Raw genomic sequence first — 17,750 nt, 5'->3', positions numbered from 1 at the left:
TAGAACTAAACTAGAACTAAACTAGAACTAAACTAGAACTAAACTAGAACTAAACTAGAACTGAAGTAGAACTGAACTAGAACTGAACTAGAACTGAACTAGAACTGAACTAGAACTGAACTAGAACTGAACTAGAACTGAACTAGAACTGAACTAGAACTGAACTAGAACTGAACTAGAACTGAACTAGAACTGAACTAGAACTGAACTAGAACTGAACTAGAACTAGAACTGAACTAGAACTGAACTAGAACTGAACTAGAACTGAACTAAAACTGAACTAGAACTGAACTAGAACTGAAGTAGAACTGAACTAGAACTGAACTAGAACTGAACTAGAACTGAACTAGAACTGAACTAGAACTGAACTAGAACTGAACTAGAACTGAACTAGAACTGAACTAGAACTGAACTAGAACTGAACTAGAACTGAATTAGAACTGAACTAGAACTAGAACCGAATTAGAACTGAATTAGAACTGAACTAGAACTGAACTAGAACTGAACTAGAACAGAATTAGAACTGAACTAGAACTGAACTAAAACTGAACTAGAACTGAACTAGAACTAAACTAGAACTAAACTAGAACTGAAGTAGAACTGAACTAGAACTGAACTAGAACTGAACTAGAACTGAACTAGAACTGAACTAGAACTGAACTAGAACTGAACTAGAACTGAACTAGAACTGAACTAGAACTGAACTAGAACTGAACTAGAACTGAACTAGAACTGAACTAGAACTGAACTAGAACTGAACTAGAACTGAACTAGAACTGAACTAGAACTGAACTAGAACTGAACTAGAACTGAACTAGAACTGAACTAGAACTGAACTAGAACTGAACTAGAACTGAACTAGAACTGAACTAGAACTGAACTAGAACTGAACTAGAACTGAACTAGAACTGAACTAGAACTGAACTAGAACTGAACTAGAACTGAACTAGAACTGAACTAGAACTGAACTAGAACTGAACTAAAACTGAACTAGAACTGAATTAGAACTGAACTAGAACTGAACTAAAACTGAACTAGAACTGAACAAGAGCTGAACTAGAACTGAACAAAAGAGCTGAACTAGAACTGAACTAGAACTGAACAAGAACTGAACTAGAACTAAACTAGAACTCAACTGTACTAGAACTAAACTAGAACTGAACTAGAACTGTACTAGAACTGAACTAGAACTGAACTAGAATTGAACTAGAACTGAACTAGAACTGAACTAGAACTGAAATAGAACTGAACTGAAATAGAACTTAACTGAAATAGAACTTAACTGAAATAGAACTTAACTGAAATAGAACTTAACTGAAATAGAACTTAACTGAACTAGAACATAACTAAACTAGAACTAACTGAACTAGAACTGAACTAGAACTGAACTAGAACTGAACTAGAACTGAACTAGAACTGAACTAGAACTGAACTAGAACTGAAATAGAACTGAAATAGAACTTAACTGAACTAGAACTTAACTGAACTAGAACTGAACTCGAACTGATCTAGAATTGAACTAGAACTGAACTAGAACTAAACTTAACTGATAACGAATATTTGAACAGTGCTCAAAATTCGCCTTAACTTGAAATAGAAAAGCACTTAGTAGTGGGATTCAAAATAAATTGAATACAAATATTTACGGTGTCTGCTATTAGTTGGTTAGGAAAATTTATAATTATTATTTCGCACCTCAAAGAAGAAAGAAAGAAACTTAAACTTAGCAATAATAAGTATACGATAATTGCTGAATAATTGAATATTTTAAGAGGTAGGCGACGTCGTAGACCGCTAAAAAATACGTACGCGTTAAAAATGTAAATAAACATTTTTTCACAAATTTCGATTGAATAAAAAAGAAGGTTTTAAAAGTCACACATTATTTGTTGTGTTAACAACACATACACTCTTTTCTTTACGAAATAGAATGGAAAAATTATTAAATAGTAAATAGTAATTAATACGAAAATTTCAAAATTTTTCCAAATAACAATAAATTGAAAGCAATAAAATAAGGTGCAAAAAAGAATTTGCGTTAAACGGCGTTGTCAATATGTATTTTAGTTTAAGCTGTTTAAAATGTTGAGTTCTTTTTTCCTTTTCTTCAAATGGCTCTTGACAACACTGATAATTAAGTTGTTTAATTAGTTAAAAAACATTCATATCTTAACCACAAATCCAACGTTTTAAACTTTAAATTAAAACAACAAAAATCTAATCTATAGGAAAACGTTTGTGTTAAACAAAAACGTTTAATGTTAAAGTACAATTCAATATTTATATGATAAAATTATATCATAAATAAATAAATAGATGTTGTTATTTAATTTCAGTTAATTCCAAATATTATCTGTCAAATTAAATTGCAGTTTCAAGTTTACGTACAAACAACGTATGGCACAGTACAGGCCCGTAACAAAAAAAAAAAAATAAGAAAAATTATTGCACTTAAAATCAAAATAATCTTTGATGGAAATTTCCTTTCACAAATTCATGTTAATATTATTTACAAAACAAAAAAGAAAAATAAAAAATAAACAAATAGCAACAATAATTTGAGACTATAATTTATATTGAAAATTTATGTTTATAAATATTTACTTTTGGGTGTTAGCAAGAAAATACTGGTTGTTTGGTGGTGGTATCGAATGGTAGTTATTGATGAATGATTGGCCAGCGTGTGAATTTCTAAAAATATATAATTAACATCATGTCAAAATGCATTATATACTCTTAAGAAAAAATAAATAATATTGAACTTTTTATTTCTGTTGATTTTTCCACTTCTTTGTTGTTATTTAAATAGATTTATTTTAATATATCATCTATTGTATAATAAGCGATTCTTTAATAAAATAAATAAATAATTTGTTTTGTATCCATAGATCTATCTTATTATATTAACTAATTCGTTTTAGTAAGCCATGTTAATTGGCAATCATTATTAGAGTAATAAATAATCAAAATAAGGGAAAAATTTCTTTCACAAGAAATTGAAAAATAAACATAACAAATAACACTTTAAAAAGGGAGAGGAAGTTGATTGATAACAAATATTTATACACTTGACCCCATTAATAACAAACAAACAACGGAACTTAAAAACAAAACTAAAACTAACCTAGAAACGAACTAGAACTGAACTAGAACTGAACTAGAAAGAACTAGAAAATGAACTTGAACTGAACTAGAACTGAACTAGAATTGAACTAACTAGAATTGATCTCGAACTAAACTAGAACTAACTAGAACTGAACTAGAACTGAACTAGAACTGAACTAAACTGAACAACTGAACAAAACTGAACTAGACTGAACTAGAACTGAACTAGAAACTGAACTAGAACTGAACTAGAACTGAACTAGAACTGAACTAGAACTGAACTAGAACTGAACTAGAATACTAGAACTGAACTAGAACTGAACTAGAACTGAACTAGAACTGAAAACTAGAACTGAACTAGAACTGAACTAAAAACTGAAGTAAAATTATAACTAGAATTGAACTAGAACTGAACTAGAACTGAACTAGAATTGAAAAAAGAACTGAACTACAACTATTAACTGAACTGAAATTATAACTGATCAAGAACTGAACCAGTATATACCCTATAGAAGTATTAAATAGGGACTAGTGTGCCAACATAGACATTCTACAAAAAGAATAAACCAAACCGGATAGTTCTAAAGCAGATCCATTCGAAATATTAGAATCGTGCCTAATATTAAAATTTTAAATATTGTACATACATACATAATATACACTAATACTAGAAAAAAATAAGGAGTTAAAAAATAATTTATAATCGACTTAAAAAAAAAAACGATCGACAGCTATCGAACTTTATTACTACCATCACTATTTAGTTAAATTTACTTTTATTATTAATTTTTTTGTTAATAAATTTCAATTAACAACAATTAAGTCAAAGAGAAAATGTTTGAACAATCAACATCAATATTTGCAACAAGTGATTTTGTGCCCCAAACGCTCTCAAGAAAATATCAAATGAACTACAAAACACACTTCCCCATCCATTCATTAAAATCGTTGATGAATCGCTCCAATAGAAGAAAAATTCGCACAGTTGAATTTAGTTAATTGTGTGCAAAAAATACACTTGAAAAAATTTCATTATTTTTGGGGTTCTATAAAAAGAAAGCACACTTTAAATGTATGTATGTGACTCGTATTAGGAAATCATGTCATAAAGTAGTGATTTTAAGAATTTATCAAAAAATAAAATAAAAATAAATATCGTCTGTTGTTTCGTATCCTCTAATCATTTAAATTTCTATACTATTTTAGTGTTTTTTGTTTTGTTTATAAAAAAAAATAAAATTTGTTTTCACATTAGGAGGCAAAACATTAATTAATATTTTCTAGACTGTTGCCAAGAAAAATATATTCTGTATCTTATTTTGTGTGTTTTTTAATTGTCGGTTTAAATAAACAGCGAAAAAAAGCTTCTTTCACCACTACTACGTCAGGGGCATCAAGATCACGTGAAAATCATTTTGAACGGTTGGTGTCTATTTTTGGATGGATCTGCCTTTGTTTGTTGAAGAAATTTATTTTCTTTCAAAAAAAGTTATTTTTACTCGCACCTTTTGTTTTTGGCGTTAAAATTGTTTTTTTACTCGCGTACTAGTTTTTATGGTGAGAATAAATTGTTTTATTTCATCAAGATTTCGGATCAGCACGAGCCCTTTGGCTGTTTATTTAAATTTTGTGTTTTTTTAAAGATCTACATAAATGGCACTTAAGTTTATTTTATATTTCGTTTATTTTTAGAAATTTTATAAGTGGTAATGTGTGTATATCAGTATTGTTCACAGGTAACATTAATACCCTACATTTGTTTTGATTTTAAATCGGAATGGAAATTCCTACTGATAGGATTAGTTTAGCATCGAAATAAAGGTATGCTATAAGTATTAATGTGATTATTTATATCTATGTTTTCTAAAATCACAAACATTTACAGTTTATCTAAAGGAATGTGTAGAAGCGTGCCACTGGAAAGACCTTAACAGATCATGTTATGAACTAGAACTGAATAAATACAAATTTAAAGTAGAATAGAAGTTTAATTCAACTAGACCGAAATAGAACTCAACTAGAACCGAACTAGAACTGAACTTGTGTTGAACTGAAACTGAACTAGAACTGAAGCTAGAGCTGAACTGGCACTGAAGCTAGAACTGATCTGGAAACCGAACTGGAATTAAGCTTGAACTGAACTAGAACTGAACTAGAACTGAACTAGAACTGAACTAGAACTGAACTAGAACTGAACTAGAACTTAACTAGAACTGAACTAGAACTGAAATAGAACTGAACTAGAACTGAACTAGAACTGAACTAGAACTGACTAGAACTGAACAAGAACTGAACTAGAACTGAACTAGAACTGAACTAGAACTGAACTAGAACTGAACTAGAACTGAACTGAACTAGAACTGAACTAGAATTGAAACTAGACTGAAATAGAACTGAACTAGAACTGAACTAGAACTGCACTAACGAACTGAACTAAACTGAAGTAGAACTGAACTAGAACTGAACTAGAACTGAACTAGAACTGAACTAGAACTGAACTAGAACTGAACTAGAACTGAACTAGAACTGAACTAGAACTGAACTAGAACTGAACTAGAACTGAACTAGAACTGAACTAGAACTGAACTAGAACTGAACTAGAACTGAACTAGAACTGAACTAGAACTGAACTAGAACTGAACCTAGAACTGAACTAGAACTGAACTAGAACTGAACTACTAACTAGAACTGAACTAGAACTGAACTAGAACTGACACTAGAACTGAACTAGAACTGAACTGAACTGAAAAACTGAGATGAACTGAACTGAACAAGAACTAAACTGAACTAGAACTGAACGAACTGAACTAGAACTGAACTAGAACTGAACTAGAACTGAACTAGAACTGAACTAGAACTGAACTAGAACTGAACTAGAACTGAACTAGAACTGAACTAGAACTAACTAGAACTGAACTAGAACTGAAAACTAGAACTGAACTAGAACTGAACTAGAACTGAACTAGAACTGAACTAGAACTGAACTAGAACTGAACTAGAACTGAACTAGAACTGAACTAGAACTGAACTAGAACTGAACTAGAACTGAACTAGAACTGAACTAGAACTGAACTAGAGCTGAACTGGAACTGAACAAGAACTGAATTAGAACTGAACTAGAACTGAACTAGAACTGAACTAGAACTGAACTAGAACTGAACTAGAACTGAACTAGAACTGAACTAGAACTGAACTAGAACTGAACTAGAACTGAACTAGAACTGAACTAGAACAGAATTAGAACTAATCTAAAACTGAACAAGAGTTGATAATATGATGATCAAATCATTTAAAATAAGAAAGAGCCTTCTTATAAAACAATTTAAAGTGGAAATAATAAATTATTAAACATGAGAAATCAACAGATAACAAATTAATTAAAGCCGCCTCAATTTCTAAGAAGAAAAATGGCTTTATAAATATTAAGTTGACATTCAAAAGTTTAGTGGCCCTTAATAAATAAATTTAAATAACATTTTAATACATATAAAGCTGTATTAATAAAAACATCATTTAGTTAGAAAATCTAAATATTACAAAAATTCCAAACAAATACTGAGAAACATTGCTAATCGAAAAGCCACAACACAACTATTAAGATGACAGAAATAATTTCTAAGCATTTTAAATCTAGTTTTTTTAATATTTCTCATAACTTTTATTATTGAATCAAAAATTTAGCTAAAAATAGAAATAAATTCCCAACATTTAACTACATCTGCATACATATACAACGTACGAGAGACACCAATAAAAACGTGAATTGAATTAAAAATGAATTGTATTTGTTGTTTGAGTCGTAACTCAGATTTCTCAGTGATTTAAAAATAAAACCAACAATTATAATTATTTTGTACATACCGTTCCACTGAATCACAATTAGTTAAATTTATTAAAGTGGGCATGGCTGCTGATCTTTGTCTCTCTATTTCTAGTATTGAAAGTAACGGTTAAATGCTCAATATTCATGCTATACATACAAACATTTCTCTATGTGTGTGCCCCTGCTAATGTTTGAAATTGTGGTTGTATTGTGGGATTTCGAAAAAAAAAGACTTTTTGTTAAGCAAATTTTTACTGACATTCATTTGACAGATGAATGACGGATAAAAAAAAAAACAAAAATCACAGCAACAAATAGAATACAATGACCTTGTTGTTATTTAAAATCATAAATGTTTTAGTAGGTACAACTACCCTCAAGAATTTAGAAAACTAAATAAATATTTAACTTTTTTTAAGTTATTTAATTCAAAAAAAATGCTACTGATTTGTTTTGATGACTGGCAAAATTTAAAATATTTAAAAAAATCGTTAAAACAGGTTTATTTAAAAATACTTTCCATTGGCAAATGTCCTTTTATTAAAGAGAATCGAAGAAACTTATTTTAAAACCCCTGCCACCAATCCTGTTATTTAATGTTAATTTATGCAAATGTATTTCTCTTTTTTATTTTATAAAAATTAAATGAACAATGTTGCGTCAATAAACTTTTAACGAACGAACGAATGAACAAATACGTTTCACTTTGAATGCGAACATTTCAGATACAAAAGTGAGACGAGAAGAAGAATTATGCACAACGGCTATTTTAAGGAATATATTGTTTATTATTTTTTTACAATAAAAAAAAACTTATTATGACGTATGTTTATCTTTATAAATATCGGAAGAAGGAAAAAACAAATAAAAAAAAAAAAAACAAGTCAATGTTGTAGTAAAGGTTGGTTGACCACAACGTATGTGGCTGAAAAATGGAATTTACAGTGAAAATAGTACCACCCAACACAAGACTGTTAAACGTATTTTTGGCATTTGCGTAGTAATTTGGGTAAATTTTGCAGCAGCTGAACGTATACATTTTAATAATGTGAGATTATATTTTTACTACATTTGCGGTAATCGGAAATTGATATTTTATAATACATAGTACTAAACTTTTCCAAAAAAAAAAAAAATACTTTTTACTGAATTAGAACAGAACTCGAACTGAACTAGAACTGAACTAGAACTGAACTAGAAATGAACTAGAAACTGAACTAGAATTGAACGAGAACTAAACTAGAACTGAACTAGAAATAACTAGAACTGAACTAGAATTGAACTAGAACTGAACTAAAACGGAACTAGAACTGAACTAAAACGGAACTAAAACGGAACTAGAACTGAACTAGAACTGAACTAGAACTGAACTAGAACTGAACTAGAACTGAACTAGAACTGAACTAGAACTGAACTAGAACTGAACTAGAACTGAACTAGAACTGAACTAGAACTGAACTAGAACTGAACTAGAACTGAAATAGAACTGAACTAGAACTAGAACTGAACTAGAACTGAACTAGAACTGAACTAGAAATGAATTAGAATTGAACGAGAACTAAACTAGAACTGAACTAGAAATAACTAGAACTGAACTAGAACTGAACTAGTATTGAACTAGAACTTAACTAGAACTGAACTAGAAATAACTAGAACTTAACTAGAACTGAACTAGAACTGAAGTAGAACTGAAGTAGAACTGAACTAGAAACTGAAGTAGAACTGAACTAGAACTGAACTAGAACTAAACTAGAACTGAAGTAGAACTGAACTAGAACTGAATTAGAACTGAACTAGAACTGATCTAGAACTGAAACTGAACTTCTTGAAAAATCGGAGGATTATTCTATGGATTAGTATATAATTTTAAAAAAGTATTTAATGTCTTGACTCTACAGCGGTATATTTCCTAACCAATAAGTACTGAACAAAGTAAAATAGTACCATAGTTTTCCATCCCTGGTCTGTTAATGACCTTTGCACGTGTTTAAATTAAGCGAGGTTCTTTTTTCTCCATTAACCTTCTATGCATTATAAAATTACAGTAAAATTTTACAAAAGTGTTTATATTATTAAAATTACAAAAAATTATTTTTTGCATTTATTAAAAGTATAAAGAAAGCTATATGAAAGAAATATAATTTTTAACTTCCAATATAAAAATTGTTTACAACAAAAAATTTGGGTCAAAATTGTTACCAAGGATATCAAAGAATCTATTAAAATATGTATAGTAACGATTTCATTAAAATATAAAGCATTTTTGGGTGAATTGAGAAAATGTTTCTAAATTTAAATGTTCTGAGAACATTTAAGGAAGTACTAAAGTAGGGTTTAAAGTTTCTTTGTCAAAAGGCTACATTGTAGGTCAAATGTTTATGCAGTTCGTGGTTAATGAACTGTTGCATCATTAAATCAAAGTCAGCGTTCGAGAAAGTTTATTTAACATCACTGATTTACGTCAAATGTTTCTTAACGCAAATAGTTGACAGTGATGTCACAACTTTGTGCAGCAATTGTTTATTTAAAATGCAGGGCTTTCATTCTATTAAAATTGTTTAAACTTTTTTCAAGACAAAATGATAAATTGAAAAAATTCCTTTTACAAAAGTTCACTAAATTTTTTTTGGTGGAATAAAAGATTTCCTCCCATTTTGAATGTTGAAATTTTTCTCAGAAATGGTTTAATAAAGTCTGTTTTAAAATAACGCCCCTTATTTTAAAAAACGTCGTAATATTTTTTGTTGTTTTATTTATATTTTAATAAATTAATTAAATAGAAAAAATGTAAAAATGTTTTCATGAACATCACTTGCAAATGACGTTAGTTTATGTATTACGTATATTTCTCTCTCCATCCATCATCCAACATTTTTCTGAATGATTTTATCAATCAGGAAAAACTGATGAAAAACTACGACGCAGTTAAAACAAAAATTGTTAGTGTAGTGGCGCACATAAATAAAAATACAATTTAATTTAATAACATACAATCATTTGCAGCGTTTATAATAAGTACAGTGAGTTAAATGTGTTAAAACACAGTTAAAGGTTTTGGATCTAAAACTTTATAAATTTGTTAATGTCGAAATTTTTTTCACTATAAAATGACGTAATTTCAAATGTCTATAGTTTAATGTTATTGCTAGTGTGTAGTATAGTGTATATTCTAGTCTATTGTCTAGTACATAGTCTTAGTATATAGTCTAGTCTATAGTCTAGTCTATTTTCTAGTCTAGTGTATAGTCTAGTCTATAATCTAGTCTATAGTCTAGTCGATAGTTAGGCTATAGTCTAGTCCTATAGTCTAGTCTATAGTCTAGTCTATAGTCTAGTCTATAGTCTAGTTTATAGTCTAGGCTATAGTCTAGGCTATAGTCTAGTCTATAGTCTAGTCTATAGTCTAGGCTATAGTCTAGGCTATAGTCTAGTCTATAGTCTAGTCTATAGTCTAGTCTATAGTCTAGTCTATAGTCTAGTCTATAGTCTAGTCTAGTCTATAGTCTAGTCTAGACTATAGTCTAGTCTATAGTCTAGTCTAGACTATAGTCTAGTCTATAGTCTAGTCTATAGTCTAGTCTATAGTCTAGTCTATAGTCTAGTCTATAGTCTAGTCTATAGTCTAGTCTATAGTCTAGTCTATAGTCTAGTCTATAGTCTAGTCTATAGTCTAGTCTATAGTCTAGTCTGTAGTCTAGTCTATAGTCTAGTCCTATAGTCTAGTCTATAGTCTAGTCTATAGTCTAGTCTATAGTCTAGCCTATAGTTAAATCTATAGTCTAGTCTAAAGTCTAGGCTATAGTCTATAGTTTAGTCTATAGTCCTAATTTGTAGTCTAGTCTAAAGTCTAGTCTATAGTGTAGTCTATAGTCTAGTCTATAGTATATTCTATAGTCTAGTCGGTTGCCAACCTTGTAATTTCGAGAATATCCAGTGGTTTTTATTTAAAAAATTTCATACTGGTTCTTACTTTTCTACTAAACTATCTTCTGTGTTGATAATTGATAGTAATTGTGAATTTTGTCTGTCTGCCTTTCTCACTCCTAAATTCATCACTTCACATATCTCTGTTCATCAGAGTATGTTTGTCTATATAAATATTTACAAACATTTCTTCATTATTGGTATTTAATTGAAGACTAAAAATATTATACCATATTTGCAAATAAATTTAATGGAAATTAAGAAAAATAAAAGAAAAATATCAGAGTGTATAGTATTAATAAATCAATATTAACTTAATTTATGCATTTTTTCTCTAAACACAGATATTTATTTATTCGTACATATTTGTCTATTTCTTTATTTATATTTTTTGTCTTAAGTTAATTTTTTGTTCTTGTACATAAATTATTTTAACCTTCGCAAATGACGTTACACTTTAGCGCTTTTTATTTTGAGCAAACAGTGCTGAAAAAAAGTTGAGTTTAAATACCCCTGATCATAGCAAGTAATGGAATGTGTTTTAATTAAATCGGAAGGCTTGTAACTGTTGCATAAATAATAATAATAAATTAACTCTATAAAACCTATCAATATACATTTGACAGTTATAAGTACTTTTTAATTGTCAAATTTGACAATTTGATTAAAGAAAAGTAAAATATAATTGAAAATTAGTTTTCTAAAACATCAAATTTTTAAAATAAAGTGTGTAATTAATTCGTTTTATTTCAAATTGATTAAAAAACTATTATTATGTTTTGAATACGAGTGTTTGTAAGCTCTCGTACAAGTTTTTATGAGTTTTTCGTATTTTTTATTTGTTTTGCGATTCTTTTGTTTATTTATTTACTTTTGTTAAAAATTTACTTTTGTACTTTTAAGAAAAAAGCAAAAAACTTAAATTAAGTACGGCTTGGCATGTGCAATACTTAAACGAACATTTACTTTATTATTTTTTATTATTGTTTACTTTTTCATTATTAAGAATAATAGATGAAATTTTTTTTATTATTATGTATTTGCCTTTAACGAGGGAGGAAGTAAACTCTTAAATAAATATTTTAAACAAAGAAATATGGTTGATTTATTTTATTAAGGTATTAAATTAAACTATTTATAGATACAATTTAATTGCCTTTAATCAGAAATAAATCAAATATATTTAGTACGAAATTAAAGAAAATAATAAATATCTAAAGTGGCTAATCTAATGGGAGGTTTTATTTTAATAACAGATAATCGAACATTTGGGGTATTTCCTAGATTACTAAACAAAAATTTCCTATCATTTTAAACAATATTAAATAACTATGAAAAACGTCAGTATTTCTGCAGGAAATGTGATTTTTTTATATTTAAAACAGGAATATTAAGCTTGTTTATATCTCACAAAACAATTTCCTTAACTCAAATGTTTTGATAACATCTACCGTAAGGAACAATTTGAAGTGTAAACTATCAAAAAATCAACATTTTAATTGTTTATACACATCTTAATGAATTAGAGTGAAATTTATGTTCAATAAACTTCTACATCACTAAATCAAAGTTCATTTGCCATCACTGTTTAACGTCAAATGAATTTTAACCATTATTTGTGATATACAACTTTGTCCAGCGATTTCATCTTTTGATTTGCATATGCTGAAATTTGCAGGTCATTGTATCAACGGATTTTAAGCGGCCTTCATTAAGTCTTCCAAATTAAACGATAAAGACCAAAGAAAATTGCAAAAATAAAATCAAAAGTTCAATGAATCTTTTTAGGTTGAAATAAAATGAAATCCAAATAGTAGGAGTAAAGAGTTCTAAACTGTTTTTTTTTTCAACAGGACACAATGGAAAATTATACACAAATATCTGACCTGCCCGATCGTATACCAGAAACAAAAGTGGAAATAGTTAGACATTGATCCCATATAGAAAGCCTCATCAAATTGGATATCGAAATTTTCGTAGCTGCGATCGTAATTCCTACACACACAGCTCTAAGCCAGGGGACTATGGGCATCAACCAATGTAATTCACAAGCACTCTGGAAAGCGACTACAACTGTCCAGGTAGTGGGCAAAAACTGACTAACCAACCAACCAACCAACTAACTAACTAACTAACTAACTAACTAACTAACTAACTAACTAACTAACTAACTAACTAACTAACTAACTAACTAACTAACTAACTAACTAACTAACTAACTACTAACTAACTAACTAACTAACTAACTACTAACTAACTAACTAACTAACTAACTAACTAACTAACTAACTAACTAACTAACTAACTAACTAACTAACTAACTAACTAACTAACTAACTAACTAACTAACTAACTAACTAACTAACTAACTAACTAACTAACTAACTAACTAACTAACTAACTAACTACTAACTAACTAACTAACTAACTAACTAACTAACTAACTAACTACTAACTAACTAACTAACTAACTAACTACTAACTAACTAACTAACTAACTAACTAACTAACTAACTAACTAACTAACTAACTAACTAACTAACTAACTAACTAACTTACTAAATAACTAACTAACTAACTAACTAACTAACTTACTAAGTAACTAAGTAACTAAATAACTAACTAACTAACCAAATAACTAACTAACTAGTGGGCAAAAACTGACTAACCAACCAACTAACTAACTAACAAACTTACTAAGTAACTAAATAACTAACTAACTAACTAACTAACTAACTAACTAACTAACTAACTAACTAACTAACTAAATAACTTACTAACTAACTAACTAACTTACTAGGTAACTAAATAACTAACTAGTGGGCAAAAACTGACTAACCAACCAACCAACTAACTAACTAACAAACTTACTAAGTAACTAAATAACTAACTAACTAACTAACTAACTAACTAGTGGGCAAAAACTGACTAACCAACCAACCAACTAACTAACTAACAAACTTACGAAGTAACTAAATAACTAACTAACTAACTAACTAACCAACCAACTAACTAACTAACTAACTAACTAACTAACTAACTAACTAACTAACTAACTAACTAACTACTAACTACTAACTAACTAACTAACTAACTAACTAACTAACTAACTAACTAACTACTAACTAACTAACTAACTAACAACAACTAACTACCTAACTAACTAACTACTTACTAAGTAACTAAGTAAATAACTAACTAACTAACTTACTAAGTAACTAAATAAGTAACTAACTAACTAGTGGGCAAAAACTGACTAACCAACCAACCAACTAACTAACTAACAAACTTACTAAGTAACTAAATAACTAACTAACTAACTAACTAACCAACTAACTAACTAACTAACTAACTAACTAACTACTAACTAACTAACTAACTAACTAACTAACTAACTAACTAACTAACTAACTAACTACTAACTAACTAACTAACTAACTAACTAACTAACTAACTAACTAACTACTAACTAACTAACTAACTAACTAACTAACTAACTAACTAACTAACTAACTAACTACTACTAACTAACTACTAACTAACTAACTAACTAACTAACTAACTAACTAACTAACTAACTAACTAACTAACTAACTAACTAACTAACTAACTAACTAACTAACTAACTAACTAACTAACTAACTAACTAACTAACTAACTAACTAACTAACTAACTAACTAACTAACTTACTAACTAACTACCTAACTAACTAATTAACTAACTAACTAACTACCAAACTAACTAACTAACTACCTAACTAACTAACTTACTTGCGAAATAACTAACTAACTTGCGAAATAATTAACTATCTATCTATATTAGTTATATAGTGATGCCGAATTTAACATCCCTAAGGAATATTAAGAAAACTCTTAAAACAGATTTCCCCTTGTCTGGCTAACCCCTATCAATCGAAATTTAAATTTTATTTATGTATATTCTAATTTTAAACATGGCAACATAGTATTTAATGCTCGGGAACTCTCGTTAATAAAACTGTATACATATAGTCACCATACAACAGAAATCTATTTTTTACATAGACTTTAAGCGTTCCATTTCGTAGACTAGAACAAACAAAAATAAGGTCAATTTAACTGTTAAGATTTGACATTTCTAAATTTGTTAAACATGTTGTTTCAAATTTATTTTTTTTAATTAATTAATATTTTTGCAATTTTTGCGAGGTCTCTGTACTTTCATTTCAATATAATGTCAAATAAACAAATTTTTTTTATACATTTATTACAAAATAAAAACAAAACATTAAAAAAAACTGCAATACAAAAAAAATACTATATCGCCTTAATACTTATAAATTTGTATAATTCTATTATATATACTCATGTCTGTTTAAATATTAATTTATTTTGTGGGTTTTACAGACGCTACGTCAGTATTTTGGTTCTTTGGTTTTTTTGTTTAATACTTTATGTCAAAACACATTTTTTGTACTTTTTTATGAACCACACAGTGCTTTTTTAAATAAATTCCCATCAAGTTTTTTTTTCGCTTAAGTCAATGAGCCTTTCACAACAAATTAATATCCATACAACATTATATTGTATATTTTGTTGTTTTTTTCTGTTAATTCAACTTTTTTTCGTGTGATTTCAAGTGATTTTTAGTAAAATTGTTGCTAAACCAGAAAATTATTTGTATTTTGCAAATTTTTATAAAATATTCCTTAAGTTATCAACAAAACAATTAAAAATATATATTTTTTATAATATTTGTTTATATTAAAACAAAATTTCTTTATGGTTAACAACTCAACTCAACTAAAAAAATCTATAATTAGATTTTTGTTATTATTTATAATTATTTTAAAATTTTAATTTGATTAGAAATCTTGGCGATTATTTGCCATAAATGTCACTCGTTGACGCTACAAAACACTCACCGACTGGCTGGTCATTTAATAAAACTATAGTTAATTAACTTTAGTTAATAATAAACCAGACTGACAAAATATTTATAATATTAATTTGAATTTCCGTTTGCTCTACGACTATTAAATAATAATTTGTTTATTAGAATATTAATTTAGCTGTCTGAAAGAAAAGAAACTAGTTATTTTTTTGTTTAAATATTCAGAATGACTTTCAATATATTTTTAAAGTCATGCTAAATATTTTAACTGGTAGCCATTTAAAGAACTTTAATCTCGTGTTATATATGTATTTAAGAACACAGAAAATAACGAAATAAGGTGATTTCTGTGATGTTCTATAGTGTGTTTGTTAAGGCAATAAAATTTGTATTTAAATAAAGAGGTTTCGTATAGGAAGATGTTCTTTTTAATACATATTAACCTAATTGTATTGTGGCGACTTAAGTTAAACTGGCTTTAATTTTGAAAAGATTTTTGACACTTTTATTTGACACAATTGTTTGTACCCCAGCTCTCCTATATTATAACTAAAGTTAGTACTACTCTACTAACTTTCTCTACTATGGTGTGAAGATGTGAAATTTTTCCCTCGAGGGGAAAATTGTTATCGTGAAATTTCCTTGAACATTTCATTCACAATAGTTCACATAATATCCGATTCACCCCTATCGTCAATAGAAGTGACATTTTTATTCCCCTCGAAGGAAAAATTGCTATCGCGAACTTGCTGTAAACAATTAATTCACAATAGTTGATTTTGTAGGCAACAGCTGTCCATTTTTTCCAAACATTCCACATAAAAAAAGTTAGTGAACGAAAAAAGCGAACATATTTCACGTGAAATGTTGATTGGCGATAGGGCTGAATATCCGATTCACCCCTATCGTCGATAGAAGTGAAATTTTTGTTCTCCTCAATGGAAAAATTGCTATTGTGAACAATTCATTCACAATAGTTGATTTTGTATGCAACAGCTGTTAATTGTTTACTAAATTCTATTGTTTACAAACATTGAAATGTTAATTGGTGATTGACAACTGTACTGAAAGATTCTATAACTTTAAGATAATTATGAAATATCGAAAATGGTCGTTCTAAGCAATATTCTGCATATTTAGTTCGATTTAGTTAAAAAAAACTGTTTTTGTATGGACTTTAGAAATAAAGTGAGTGCCTCAATTTCCAGAAGACCGTTTCCATGTGAAAATATCCTTTAATATTTTAAGCGAAAATCTAAGATATCTTCTTCTGGGCTAGGGAGAGCTTAAGGAGAAACGGAATTCTTTAAAGCCGGACAGTCAAGCATATCTTAAGGCCTTGTTATCGTATGATGGGATATCTTTCGATTGAATCGGGGTGACTTAATAAAGTGAAACTATGCTTGATATCAATATATAAAGACCACCGACTGTATGGAAAATTTAAGCAATTTTCGTCTTTAACCTATCCTTTCTTCAGTATCCAAAGGAAAAGGTGTGGGTTTTGAGTTAAATCTGAGTTCGCCAGCCACTAGATCGGAAAGAAAGGTGTCCCCTTATTAAAAGAGCGATCTTTGAAAACTAACGGAATTTTGATTTAAGAACTTTATAGAGAGACAAACACATTTTCTGTGATCTACAGGAAAAATACTCTGATCATATGTTTAAAGAGTGGAATCTCGTTGAGAGTAATTCAATAGAATAGATTAATGGCGAATGAAGAAAAACGAAAACGATTCGCTACACCAAAAGTTTTTGCCACTTGTCGATCTAGCGATCTAAGTAGATCTTACTGGAGTAGACAAAATTCAGTGATCTAGTGATTTTTATCACCTTTTTGCAACATTTTTAAATTTTATTTTCTTTTAAAAAAATCAATAATCTATAAACAAATTATTTTAGCCCCCCGTTAAGTACGTTTAGCACGTGTTACTTGATTCAAGCCATTAGTACAAAGTCTAACTAATGTTAATACATATTGTTGAAATAACTCTGACTGATCAAACCCACAAATTTGCAAAACAA

This window comes from Lucilia sericata, unplaced genomic scaffold, assembly GCF_015586225.1.
Source record: "Lucilia sericata isolate MDLA Ls3-8-SP2 unplaced genomic scaffold, ASM1558622v1 Contig000634F_arrow, whole genome shotgun sequence".
Taxonomy (NCBI): Eukaryota; Metazoa; Arthropoda; class Insecta; order Diptera; family Calliphoridae; genus Lucilia; species Lucilia sericata.
Note: the sequence above shows the minus strand (reverse complement) of the source record.